General features: G+C 40.5%; 1 long non-coding RNA gene across 1 annotated transcript; it reads right to left on the reverse strand.

Moving 5' to 3' along the window:
- Positions 1 to 307: 307 nt before the first annotated feature.
- Positions 308 to 6,365, reverse strand: LOC311521616. The gene is made up of 3 exons (XR_014711933.1): positions 6,234 to 6,365; positions 4,823 to 4,873; positions 308 to 444 (listed from the first exon to the last, which is right to left on the reverse strand). It is a non-coding gene; the product is annotated as an uncharacterized lncRNA (long non-coding RNA).
- Between the last annotated feature and the right edge of the window lie 5,795 nt (positions 6,366 to 12,160).

The raw sequence follows: 12,160 nt of genomic DNA on the forward strand, positions 1-12,160 counted from the left end.
GGAGCCCTAGTCATAGATCAGGGCCCGTGGTCTGCTAGGTGCTGTACAAACACAGGCAAAAGGACAGTCTCTGCCCCAAAGAGTATCACTCTACATACAAGACAAGAGAACAGATAATTACAGACAAAGGACTGCAAGGAAATAATGTGATAATATTGGTCAGAAGGATAGACTGTGCTCAATCTTGTTGTTTTGGAAAGTTACCAGTTGCTTCAGGCAAAGCTCAGAACCCAAGTCTCGAGTGGTCAAATTATTTCCAGTCATCTTCAAATATTCCACCAAAACAGCAAAAATCTCACCTTGCATTTCCTTGCTTGTTCCTCTAAGGCTCACACAATCCCGATGTCAGGCCTGGATGGGTTCATCAGTCTCACTGCCATTCTAGCTGAAGAGGTGAAACACTTTTAGCCAAAGGAAGTCCGGATTGGCTGTGGCCATTCATCCCTATGATCAAAAAGACATGTGCCAGTGCATCCTTTTCCCTATGGCTGACTTGCAGGTTTGGTACATGCATCTTGTATTTCTTTCTAAACCAGGCACAAAATGCATGTATCCTTCTCCCTGGCCAGTGCATTAAAAGGCCCTTTCAAATCTGGATGTTTACAGGTGGGTTGTATTGACAATAAACAAGTTGGTATTTAGAGATTTGGATCTGAACTTTCCCAGTGTATGGATCCAGGGTTTTGATTTAGGCCTTGGTACAGGTATGAACTGTATCACTGCTCTGTGTAACACTTTAAGCCCCATAAGTTGGCATTCAGATTTCTAGTAGTTAATATATCTTAACCTGTACGGTGATAGCCGACATTTTCTCCCAATTCATTATTTTCTTTCCCCTTTTCTTCCAAGCACAAAAATCTCTGTTGTCTAAGACAGAAAGAAACAGAGTCTTGATAAAGGAGGAGTGCATATGTCCCAGTGTTATGCTTCATTAAAATAAAGCATACAACATTGTTTTATGAGAGTGTTTGTATAACATATGGCTTTCTGGAGACAGTACTAACCATTACCTGTTTATCTATTTAAAGCAGGATACTCTGCTATTCATTATATGCGAGCAATACATGAATACAATGGCACATTTATTGTTAAGGTCAATACAATGATAGGATTGGATTATGCTTTCCTTGTTGCTTAAGAAAAGAAAGCCAAATACTTGCAAAGGTTGCGTTAATTTTTTCTCTTTGCTTCTGACTCCAGCAGGATATGTATTTTAGTATCTAATCCTTAGTGGGCTAAGCCATCAAATAAATAAATTATGTTAGGGCAAGGAATAGAGTATCAAGGTCTGGTTTCATGTGGATCTCAACATGTTTTTCAATTTGTAAAGCTAATCAACCACATTAAAAAAAAAAAAAACTCCACTACAGTATTGCTTGTCTGACAGACAACTCTCAACTCTAATTAACCAATATGTCTTTTCAGTCATTGTACAGCAGCTACCTATGGGATGTCGTTAGTGACTATAGAAACATGTCCATGGGTAGTACTGGCATTTCTGTTCTAGGCTCCAATTCAGGAAAGCGTCTATATTTAGGGACAATAATTAAGCATTGGTTTTACTTTTAGCAAATACTTAAATAGTGTCCTGAATAGGGATGGAGTTAATCACATGCTTATGTACTTTCCTGAATCGGTCCCTAATGCTTTTTCAATTTGACTGGCATTTCTGTAGAGAGGTAAATTGAGTAAACAAGGATGATTTCAAGCACTAGGCACATGGGTTTTCAATTTAACAACTGTTATGGGTTAAAATAACATGTATGTGCACATGGAAAAATTCCATGAAAACTAGATGAGATAACTCTGTTGATAACTATCAGGAGTATGCAACTTGTTGGATTCTGCTTTACAATGGTTTGGAAAGATCTTATCACAACACTGGTCAGCCTAGAGATCATCCTGCTCTATGGCATGAGCCTTCTTGATGCAATGTATACACTTGTTTCTCTTTTATGGCTTGATTGTGCAAGGTTCAAAGTCCCCTTAACTCCCACTGAAGGCTATGGGAGCGAGAGCACTTGGCATCTCACATAAGGTACTTGGCACCAGTGGCTAAAGTGAATGGAGATAGATGTGGAAGTGTACCAATCCTTTTATTTATCACCGGTTTTGGCGTCACATATTGATGCAGCATTACAGCAGTTTCCAATGATGGGATGCAGGTAGGGAAGGAGAATGAAGACAAGTGAGAAAATGTATCTGAAAGTGGGTCATGTCTCCAAGGATGCCTTTAGACAGACACTTGCACGGCCATGTAGGGGCACATTCTTAGTGGTCTCATTCCAATTTCTATCAGTAGAGAGAATCTACATTGATGTAATGAGGGAGGCCAGAGGGTCCTCTCTCAGAGAATTTTGAAATACCTGATGTAATCTCCTTCATATTAGAAGATTTTAGGATCTTCCAGACAGACTTTATGCATAATTTGTATTGCATGTTTTATATCTCTCTTCCCCCACGCCTTGGGGGAGTAGGAGCTAGCACAGAGCAAAATCTTCCTTCAGAGGATAGGAAGTCCCTAGAGGACTCTATCTTCTTCCCTGATCGGGTGCTCTTGTTGCTCTACTCACTAGCAGTAAAGGGTGGAAATGTAGGAAATACTCAGCCTTGCACCTGCTGCTTCCACTTCAGATTCCCCTGCCTTGTGAGTCCTATTAGATCAATAGAGAAGACAAGAAACTAAGTCAGGGACTGGCATCCCCATGTTCCCAATCATCATTTCCTGGGATCTGCTAAGTGGATGTTAGAAGGAGACACATATGGCAACAAGAAGTCCAATTACACCTAATTTTGCTTTTAGTCATTACATATTTAATTTACTCATTTATTACCCTCAAACCCTATCTACCATTGACATTTTATTGCACTCATTTTGAAATTATTTCTTTAACATTTCAGTACCACTGTCACTGTTAATTTGATTTTGTGTTCTATAGGGGAAAAATGTTTGTCCTTCTGTAAGGATCATAATACTCTGTACTTGTTGTTAATTATAGACACCTGGTGGATCTTCAATCTTTGGACTTTCTCTGAAATTCCCTCCTGTATCTAAGATCTACATGCAGAGTTGCACTGATGTAATTTAGAGTGTGATTTTAAACCCATTTGGGTAAACTAGGGCAAAAGGCTGTGTGTTGACTCTCATAGTTTTGGTTTAAACCAGGCCTATTTTGGATTAATTTAAGTCTATTAAGAACAGTTTAAGCTAAACTGAATAAAACTGAAGAGTGTCTAGATTGGGGCTTGCACCAATTTAACTAAACTGTTTTAATTCAACCACTACATGTTTGTGTTTAGACAAGGCTTACGTCTGAAATCAATAAATCACATTTGATTTAAACAATATCACATATATAATTTAACAGCTTCACAGGAGAAGTACAGTTGGTCTTATATTAAGAAAGAAGTCAGATCTGTCCTGTCCCCCCATCCCCCAGGCATATTTTGGTCAGCCTGGAATGCATATACACAGAGCATGCTTTACTCATGGGTGCTACCAATGCAAAATTGTTAAATTGCCTAAAAGTTAATGCAATTACAATTTTCTACACAAAGTACTGGTGTAAATTCATTTGCCTCTAACCACTCGATTAGAGTGCTCTGTAAAATTAGAAGGTAAAGACTATGTACTGGTGTCTTTAATGTCCATTGGTTGTTCCTAAAATCTTAATGCTATTACAAGTTTTGCAAATATGTTTTAGTAAGCACATTTCATACTCATCTGATCAAATATTTGTTTTATCTTCCGCATCTGTGAATATCATGTGAAGTGATGTGCAGTTAAGTATTCCCTGTGGTGGTGGTCAGGTGTGAATGTGAAAGTTAAACGAAGGGCTATAATTTTCATTCTTACCTTTGGTAATACAACCTTCTATTAATTAAATACACTGTGGCCTTCCAATGACAGCCTTGTGTGCAGACAAACATGAATTTCAATATGTTTCCTTCTTAGGCTGCCTCAAAAATGAAATTGTAGAAATACATTCACCCTTATTCAACAAAGAATATTGAATGTAATGGAAACACTCATGCTTAAAGTATGTTGTTGAATCAGGTCCTCTGTACTAGTGTAGAATTAATGAACATTTTTCCCCTGAACTTTTTGTTTTAGTTAGCTTTTTCATAGGGTTCCTCATATTTTATTTTTGAAAACATCTCAGGTGACATTATTGGAAACCTATTCTCTGCCAACTTATGTCTGGGAACACAAGCCTGGGAAGCTGAAACCATTCTAAAACTGAGATTTTCCCTGGAGTAATTAGTTCTGCCATAGATTTTTGTTAGGCATTGTCACATACTGCTCTAGATTCACACACAGAAACCACATTGTTGTTCAGTTGGCCTTGACTTGTGCAAATGGGTTGCATAGGCAAATTCTGTCATTTGTGAACACAAGTGATAGTGGGAAATATAATGCACATATGAACAAAGGTAATTTGTTCTTTTAAAAAATTCACATTAAATTTCAAGTAAAGGTTCCCATTCCCCAACCTTGTTTCCCAAGAAGATAAGCCTTAAGGATGGAGAATGTTTTGGACAAATCAATTGTACCTGGACCTTGGAGAGATTTCTGATTTAGGTTCAATTCAGAAATGAATAACATCTCCCAAAAGAACATTTTTTTTTTGGCCAGGAAGTGAAAAGGTTCCTAATGTAAAATGTCAACCAGTTTTAAAGTGGTATGCTATTGCTGGACTTCCTTTGTTGTCTTCCTTCGTTTTGGCTGTCATCTTTTTGTTTTGTTTTTGCTGACTGGTCTCTTCATCTTCAGTTCCCAGAACCCAATTAAGCAAGGTTCTTAAACAATGGGACTACTCACATATTCAAAGTGCTGAAGAACGGGGCTGAATCGGGGCTGAAGTGTTCTAGTCTGTTGAAAGAGAAAAAAGCACTATATGAAGACTCTGAATTTAGAAAGTCTTCTGCAAGGCTGAGCCCTCCAGTGAAGTCTATTAGATTAAAATCATTGAACTTCCTCATACTTGTCTCCAGAAGTACTGGGCTCATTAAAAGTCTGTTGATTTGTGCTTTACTGACACAATAATCATTCACATATATTTTTTACACCTAATCCCCAGAGTCCTGCACCATCCTGTGCTTATGCTGAACCCCTTTAGCACTCAGGCAAATATTTAATGTATGCTGCTGTTTCCTAAAAATAACTTGCTGCACTCCTAGTCCTGTAAAAATATCTTTTTGTCAAAATAAAATGTGAACTGTCATTCTCTAAAAAAAGATTCCGCAGCATCTGGAATCCCCCTATATCCTCACGACTGGGTGGATTTCCTTAAAATCCCAAACCTCTGTACAGGAAAACAATCCCAGAGGGAATGTAATGGGGTAGTGTGCATGCCACAGTGCATCTCATTTGTCCAAAACTACACAGTCCCTATTGCTTCAGAATTGCTTATAAAAAAATAAAAGGTAATTAATATCTAACTTAACAAGCTAAATGAATTCAAAGCGGAGGTTTCTCTCATCACATGCTTTAGCAGTCTCACTGTCTGAAATCCTTTCAGCCAGGACCTCTTCTCCCAGTTCAATGTTAATTTACTTGTCCTTCAGGTATTGTTGGTGCCATGGGTAGAGAGTAAGGAAGGAGTATTTCGGGGCATCTTTTCCCCTTTCTTATAGTTCTCTTTTCTTTGAAAATCATCTCCAGCTGAGGAGACAGCCAGTACGGGGGGACAGGAACTTCCAGATGTTTCTTTGCCCAAATGTAGATTTCTCACTGACAACCTTTTTCCTGCCAAAGAATTGCCTCTTAACCAGGTGATAGTCCATTTGATTTTGTTGATACCTGGCTAAGACGTCAGTCTGCCTTTTGTCTCTGAGGAATTGATTTGTGCCTGCTTTTCTAAACTTGGAACATGTCTCAGTAATGTTATACAGTAGAATCTTATAATTTCACATACAATGTTCCCACACATACTTGACCAGGAAAATAACGATCAGAAAATTATGAGTTTTCAAATGATACCTCACAATGCATATTTTGTACAAAATTTGTCATAGGCTTGTAAAAGGGGTGAACTTAAACTATCCAAGATTCAAAAGCTATCCAAAATTAAAAAGCTGTTTGAGGGAAAGGTGTCCTGAATGTCTGAGAATCAGGAGATACTCAATTCTAATCTCAGCACAGATGCTGGCTTCCTCTGTGACGCTGGGCAAAACACTTGATCTTTCTATCTCTTTTTCACCATCTGTAAAATAGGGTTAATAATACTTACCTACAGCACAGGGGCGTTGTGAGGATTAATTAGTCAGGGGTCAACTGTGGCATTAAGCCACAGTCTGTTGAACAGAGAGTTCGGAGGAGTGCCTGGGGGCATTTCACTTCTGGAAGCTCCGGGAGGGCAAGTTGCTGTGCAACCTTTGGAGAGAGTGTTGTGTATGTAGCTGCTATGCTGATCAATGCCCTGGCCCTGCCCCCAACTCCCAGAACACTGTAGCACTGTAGGCAACAGCACAGATATGTAGCAGTCCTTGCGTGCCATACTGTTGTTTTGTCTGGCCCCTTCATGCATTCCGAAAGTGAGGAAGACTTATATTGCTCCTTTGCACAGGAGACATTAATGTTTATAAAATCATTGAAGATAAAAGACCATCATTGCTATCATTAGAGATTCTGCGCTTAGTGGAGAATTAGGAGAAGTAGATCTTTGATTTCTGTTTAGCTTTGTTTATTTATAAAGTGGTATAAGGTGGCCTTAGTGTAAAGGAGGATCAGGCCCACTTATTTCAATGTGATCCGCTCTATATTTTTCTTGGTGAGTTTAAAAACAAAGTGGTGGATTTATGACAGAGGGAAAATGATGAATGAAAAAGAAATCTGAAAGGTCCACAAGAGCAGTACTTTCTCTCTGCTGTCTGCTTCAGTAGCCAAAATCCTTCAGCTTAAACATGTATTAATACCAACATTAGAGGTGACGTATCTCCAGGCCTGGGAACCCAAACTTCCTATACATAATTGGCATGTCAACAATGCATTACCACTGAAAATGCTAGTTTGGTTTCTGGTTATCTTTTCTGTTCCCTTTTTCACTTTACCTCTCTCCCTGGAGAGAAGATTAAAACCCAGTTTGGTTTTTGGGGGCTGTGCTGGCAGCAACTGGAGGATGAATGTTATACTAAAGTTACTACTTATTCCAGCTGCTTTCTGCATAAAACAAAACACTGATAAGTAGGCCCAGGGCCCACCCATTATAGAAAAGCCCAACAACAACAAGGTAAACTCCTTTTTCTTGGAGAAAGAGAACACTGCAGGGAGGGTTGAGTCGGCATATGCTGTCTAATATATGAGAAATCTTGGAGCCCTGATATCCTTAATCCCCACCACATAAGTGTATAAAATTTCACAGCTAAACTGCCAGAAAAGCCAAGACCACACCAGGAAAGCCGTCTGCTTACAAGAAGATACCTGCCAGGTCTTGTCTGCCAAAACCTGGACTAATGAATGAATACACAATATCCCAATCAATCAAACTGGATTTGTCTTTGCCCCAGGTCTAGGTGAGGTCTGGTATGAGGTGACCATAACTGTCAAGCATGCAGTAGTTGTGGCCAAGAAACTGTCTGTACATTTATGCATTTATCAAGGCAGAAATGAATAGAAGGCTTTATTTTTTAATCAACTGTATTATATACACACGCATACACTGTGTATATCTACATATACACGTATAGTTATACGCAGAGAGTTATATGTACACACACATGTATATAAATGCACACCGCACAAACATTTTATAGATGATTCCATGCAGATGAATACACATACATACATAAAATATACATCACACACACACATATAGCTATTCCTTTGTCTTCTTTCTCCAACTTGTTCTTGTTCAGAGGGATTTTAGTCTGGAATACGATTTTAATACAGGCACAAGGAATATGGTGACATTAAGTATTGAGAAACAACAAACCACAGCTTTCTTTTTTTAACTGAAGTGGGAACGTTTGTGTCTAGAGTATTAATTCTCCATCCTAGTCACTACAGTCTGTCAGGTAAATAGACTGTGTTTTAATAGAGGTGTAAATACTTATTTGAATGACAGAGTGCAAAGGAAAAGTGGCAGAGAGGTAAAAATAGGGTAAAATTTACATAGTATCTACAGTCACATTAGAGATTCTAATGGCTATTGTAATGATGAAGGAGTCAACCCCACAAACACCAGCAAGTATAATGCTTACTACTATCCCATTATGACTGCACCCAGCAGTAAGCACAACATTTGACAATAAGAGGATCTGGCCCATAGGTGGTACATTTTATCTTCAGAACAAAAGTTTCCATAGGCTGAGTACTGCTCCACACTTCACAAGCAGCACTGCATTCTGGGTGCAGTTCAGGGAGCAGGGTGAGTCAGAGATTGGACTGAGGAAGGATAATTTGATCATAGATTGGAATATGTCCTCGGCCTCCAGGAAGACCAGTGAACTGAAAGCCCCCCTGAAATGGAGTTGGATAGCACAGAGGATGGACAAAGTATCTTTTACCTCTCATGTAAGTTCAAAACTAGCTTAGGTCTTTGTGTCTAGGTCCTGTGTGTAACAACGATACAGTACACAGCACAAAATGGCTGATTTGGTGTTGACATTAACAGTAGCGATTTATGGCACAAAGCTTTGGGGATGCAGTACCCACTGACTCCTAGTTACTGCCTTTTGAAGATTCCTTTGTGGTTGCATCTATCAGGCCATACCTTTTCCACCACCTCTATTGGCAGGAATGGATCCTGGCATGTTGAATTTGATCTCCTTTGAAATTGGATGGTGAGTTCACTCCCTGTTTACTGTGAATGCAAAAGCTCAATGTAATGGCCCAAACACCTTGCACATTTAGGGGATTTTCAAAAGTGCTCAGTGTTGAGCCTAACTCTGCTCCCTGTTGAAGTCAATGGGAGTTCTACCACTGATTTTAATTGTAGCAGTTTGCCCAGCGCTAAGCACTTCTGAAAATCCCATCCATAGTCCTTAAGACAAAATTTTCAAGCATTGTTTTACAATGCTTATATAAAATATTGATGATTAAAAATATACTTAAATCAATGCCTAAAACTGTCTTCAATCTTTAATGCTGCATTAATCCTACAGAGACTATCCTGCCCTACATGGCAAATTCCATTGAATAACACTGAGTTCCTGTAAAATGAACACCATCTTTCTTCAACAGACATGGACGTTTAAGGAGATAGGGGAATATGGCTATTCCAGTGGCTAGCAAACTGGGTTAGAATTTAGGATATGTGGGTTCAATTCTCTGCTCTTCCAAATAGTCCTCTGTGATCTTGGGCAAGTCACTTTGTCTCTCGGTGAGTCAATTTCCCATCTACAGAATGGGGATAATAGAATTCCCTGCCTCACAGGGTGCTGTGGGTATAAATATGTTTAAAAATGTGATCTGGTCAGATACTACCACAAGGCAGTGGGCTGTATAAAAGTGCCCTTGATAGATTCATATTCTTAAAGTGTACACTGCATTTCTTAGAGCAGGGGTAGGCAAACTTTTTGGCCCGAGGACCACATTGGGGTTGCGAAACTGTACGGAGGGCTGGGTAGGAAAGGCTGTGCCTCCCCAAAGAGCCTGGCCCCTGCCCGCTATCAGAACTCACAACCCATCCAACGCTCCTTGTCCCCTGACCACCCCCTCCTGGGACCCCGGCCCCTAACCACCCCCCGGGACCCTACCCCCTATCCAAGCCCCCCTTCTCCCTGTCACCTGAGTGCCCCGACCCCTATCTACACCCCCGCCCGCAGAGAGGGCCCCCCCCAGAACTTCCACACCTATCCAACCCCCCCTTCTCCCTGTCCCCAGACTGCCCCAACCCCTATCCACACCCCCACCCCTAGAGAGGCCCCCCTGGGACTCCCACGGCTATCCAACCCCCCCTGCTCCCTGTCCCCTGACTGCCCCCTGGGACATTTTGCCCCTTATCCAATCCCCACCCTTACCATGCTGCTCAGAGCAGCAAAGCCCTGCCATCCGGCCAGAGCCAGATACACTGCTGCCGCGCTGCCTAGCAGGAGCTGCGGGCCAGCGTGCTGTGGGCTGCAGGGAAGGGGGGACAGTGGGGGAGGGGCCGGGGGCTAGCCTCCTGGGCCGGGAGCTCAGGGGCCGAGCAAGATGGTCCCGCGGGCCAGATGTGGCCCACGGGCCGTAGTTTGCCCACCTCTGTCTTCGAGCAGTACATTTCTTACATACACTATGTATAGCACACAATATCACTTTGACTTCATTGGCCATTTGAACACTAATGCCTGGATTATACTAGCTTCTTTGACATTGTATTGGATCCCAAAGCTCCCGTGGAATCATCTGAGATCATGCTTTCATATTAAACAGAGGGTCTGTTCTCCCCTAACTATTCACGTGTAACTGCTATTAACATTAATGAGAGTTATGCATATGCATCAAAGGGAGGATAGACCCTTAGGGCATCATATGGATGGTCCTGCAATGTTTCCTGAGTTTCAGAGGGAGTTTGTACAGTATGGCACACATTCTAATGGTTCCATTGACTTTGTATCATTTAGGTTGCTGGCTCTAATATGATGTTAATAGAAACTGTCTCATAATAAGATCCTAATTGTGTGTGTGTGTGATATTGATGCATACACTATATCTTACATATCTCTGCTCCCAAACCACTATCATGCACTCTCTTAGGAACAATATAGCAGTGACCATATCAGATGACCTCTGCTTCATATTAGCAGTACTCATAAATCCTAATCTGGCAAATTCAAGCTCTGTTGGCACCAGAAGTACATTTTAAATCTAGATGCTGCAATCCTGGGTCTCAGAGAGAAGAGTATTAAAGTAGCGCTGATACAACTATCAGATCAAATACACTTTTTGTGATTCTGCCTGGGACGGATTAAAACGTAGGACCCTGTGATCAAAGGGCAGGGAATGAAAGCAATAGACTTGTCTGTGTCCTCTAGCTGCATAAACTCAATGTGTTTGCATCTTTCTTTTCTCAGAGTGCACTGTCTAACACACTGTGTTTGGGACTGCAGGTGACGCTTCCAAAATTACCTGTATTATGCAGATGACCTGCTAAAACAACTAAAGCGTCTGATCATTTTCAGTGTGAAAATGGAACAATGAAAACTATAGAAGCTGAGAGGCAGAGCAGTTCCCTGCAATTATCTGTCTGGAAGGAATCCATTGATTTGACATTCCTAAGAAGTCACAGACATCGGATTTCATAATATAATTTGTGGAAGTAAAAAAAAAAAAGCAAGTTAAACATTTGCCTAAGCACATCATGTTTACATGTGTTCAAAGAACTTTCTAAAAACTTTGTAGTCTCACCCAACTGCATCATCTTTAAGGCTTGTTCATTGTCATGGGTTTGTCGACAAACTCTCAAGCACATTCAAACTTAGCTTGCTTTGCTTTTGGGGATCTGTTCATAGGTCAACACTTTTTCTCTGGATGTTTAATGAACATACAGATGCAAAAAAAGGACAAAAATAGATTTTCTCCCACAGGACACATGAATAAAGAATTAAGCAAAGTCATTTTTTGCATGTATCCTCAAAGCTACATGAACGTAAAATAGATACAATCTGCGTTTCTGCAGTGTATCAGTTCATTTTGTAGAGAGGGGAGCAAATCATTTGCAACAAATAAATCATCCAATGAACTTATTTTCTTTTTTGGCTCATCAAATATCAACAAGCAAAACTCAATTTTCACAAAGATTTTTGTTATTAAAATTATTCATTTCAGACTTCTGATCACATCCCCCCTCATGCCCTCCACTTCTCCAGTAATGCCATCCTCAATGCCTTGTTCATCCACTCTTCCACAACTGCATCCTTAGACAAGCCCCCAGTTCATGCATGGAAGGGCCTCCTAAGTCCTCCCATGGAGCCACTAGTCTCTTCTCACTCAAATTCCTTCTTCAGACTCTTTTTCTTTCCTTTTGCCCACAAGAATTGAGTCCAAGATACAACTAAAGTACTGTAATTATTCTTACTATGGGATTCCCACTTTGTCCTGCCTATTATATAGTTGCTTTCTTAGAGTATAAGATCTTCAGAGAATGCACAATGTACAACAAGCAAGCACATGCACAGTTTGCAGCATGTCAGTGATCCCACTGAACTCAATGGAAACAATCACATGTTCCAAGTTATG

Source organism: Lepidochelys olivacea (assembly GCF_965140295.1).
Source record: "Lepidochelys olivacea isolate rLepOli2 genome assembly, chromosome: 6".
In the NCBI taxonomy this organism is placed as follows: domain Eukaryota; kingdom Metazoa; phylum Chordata; order Testudines; family Cheloniidae; genus Lepidochelys; species Lepidochelys olivacea.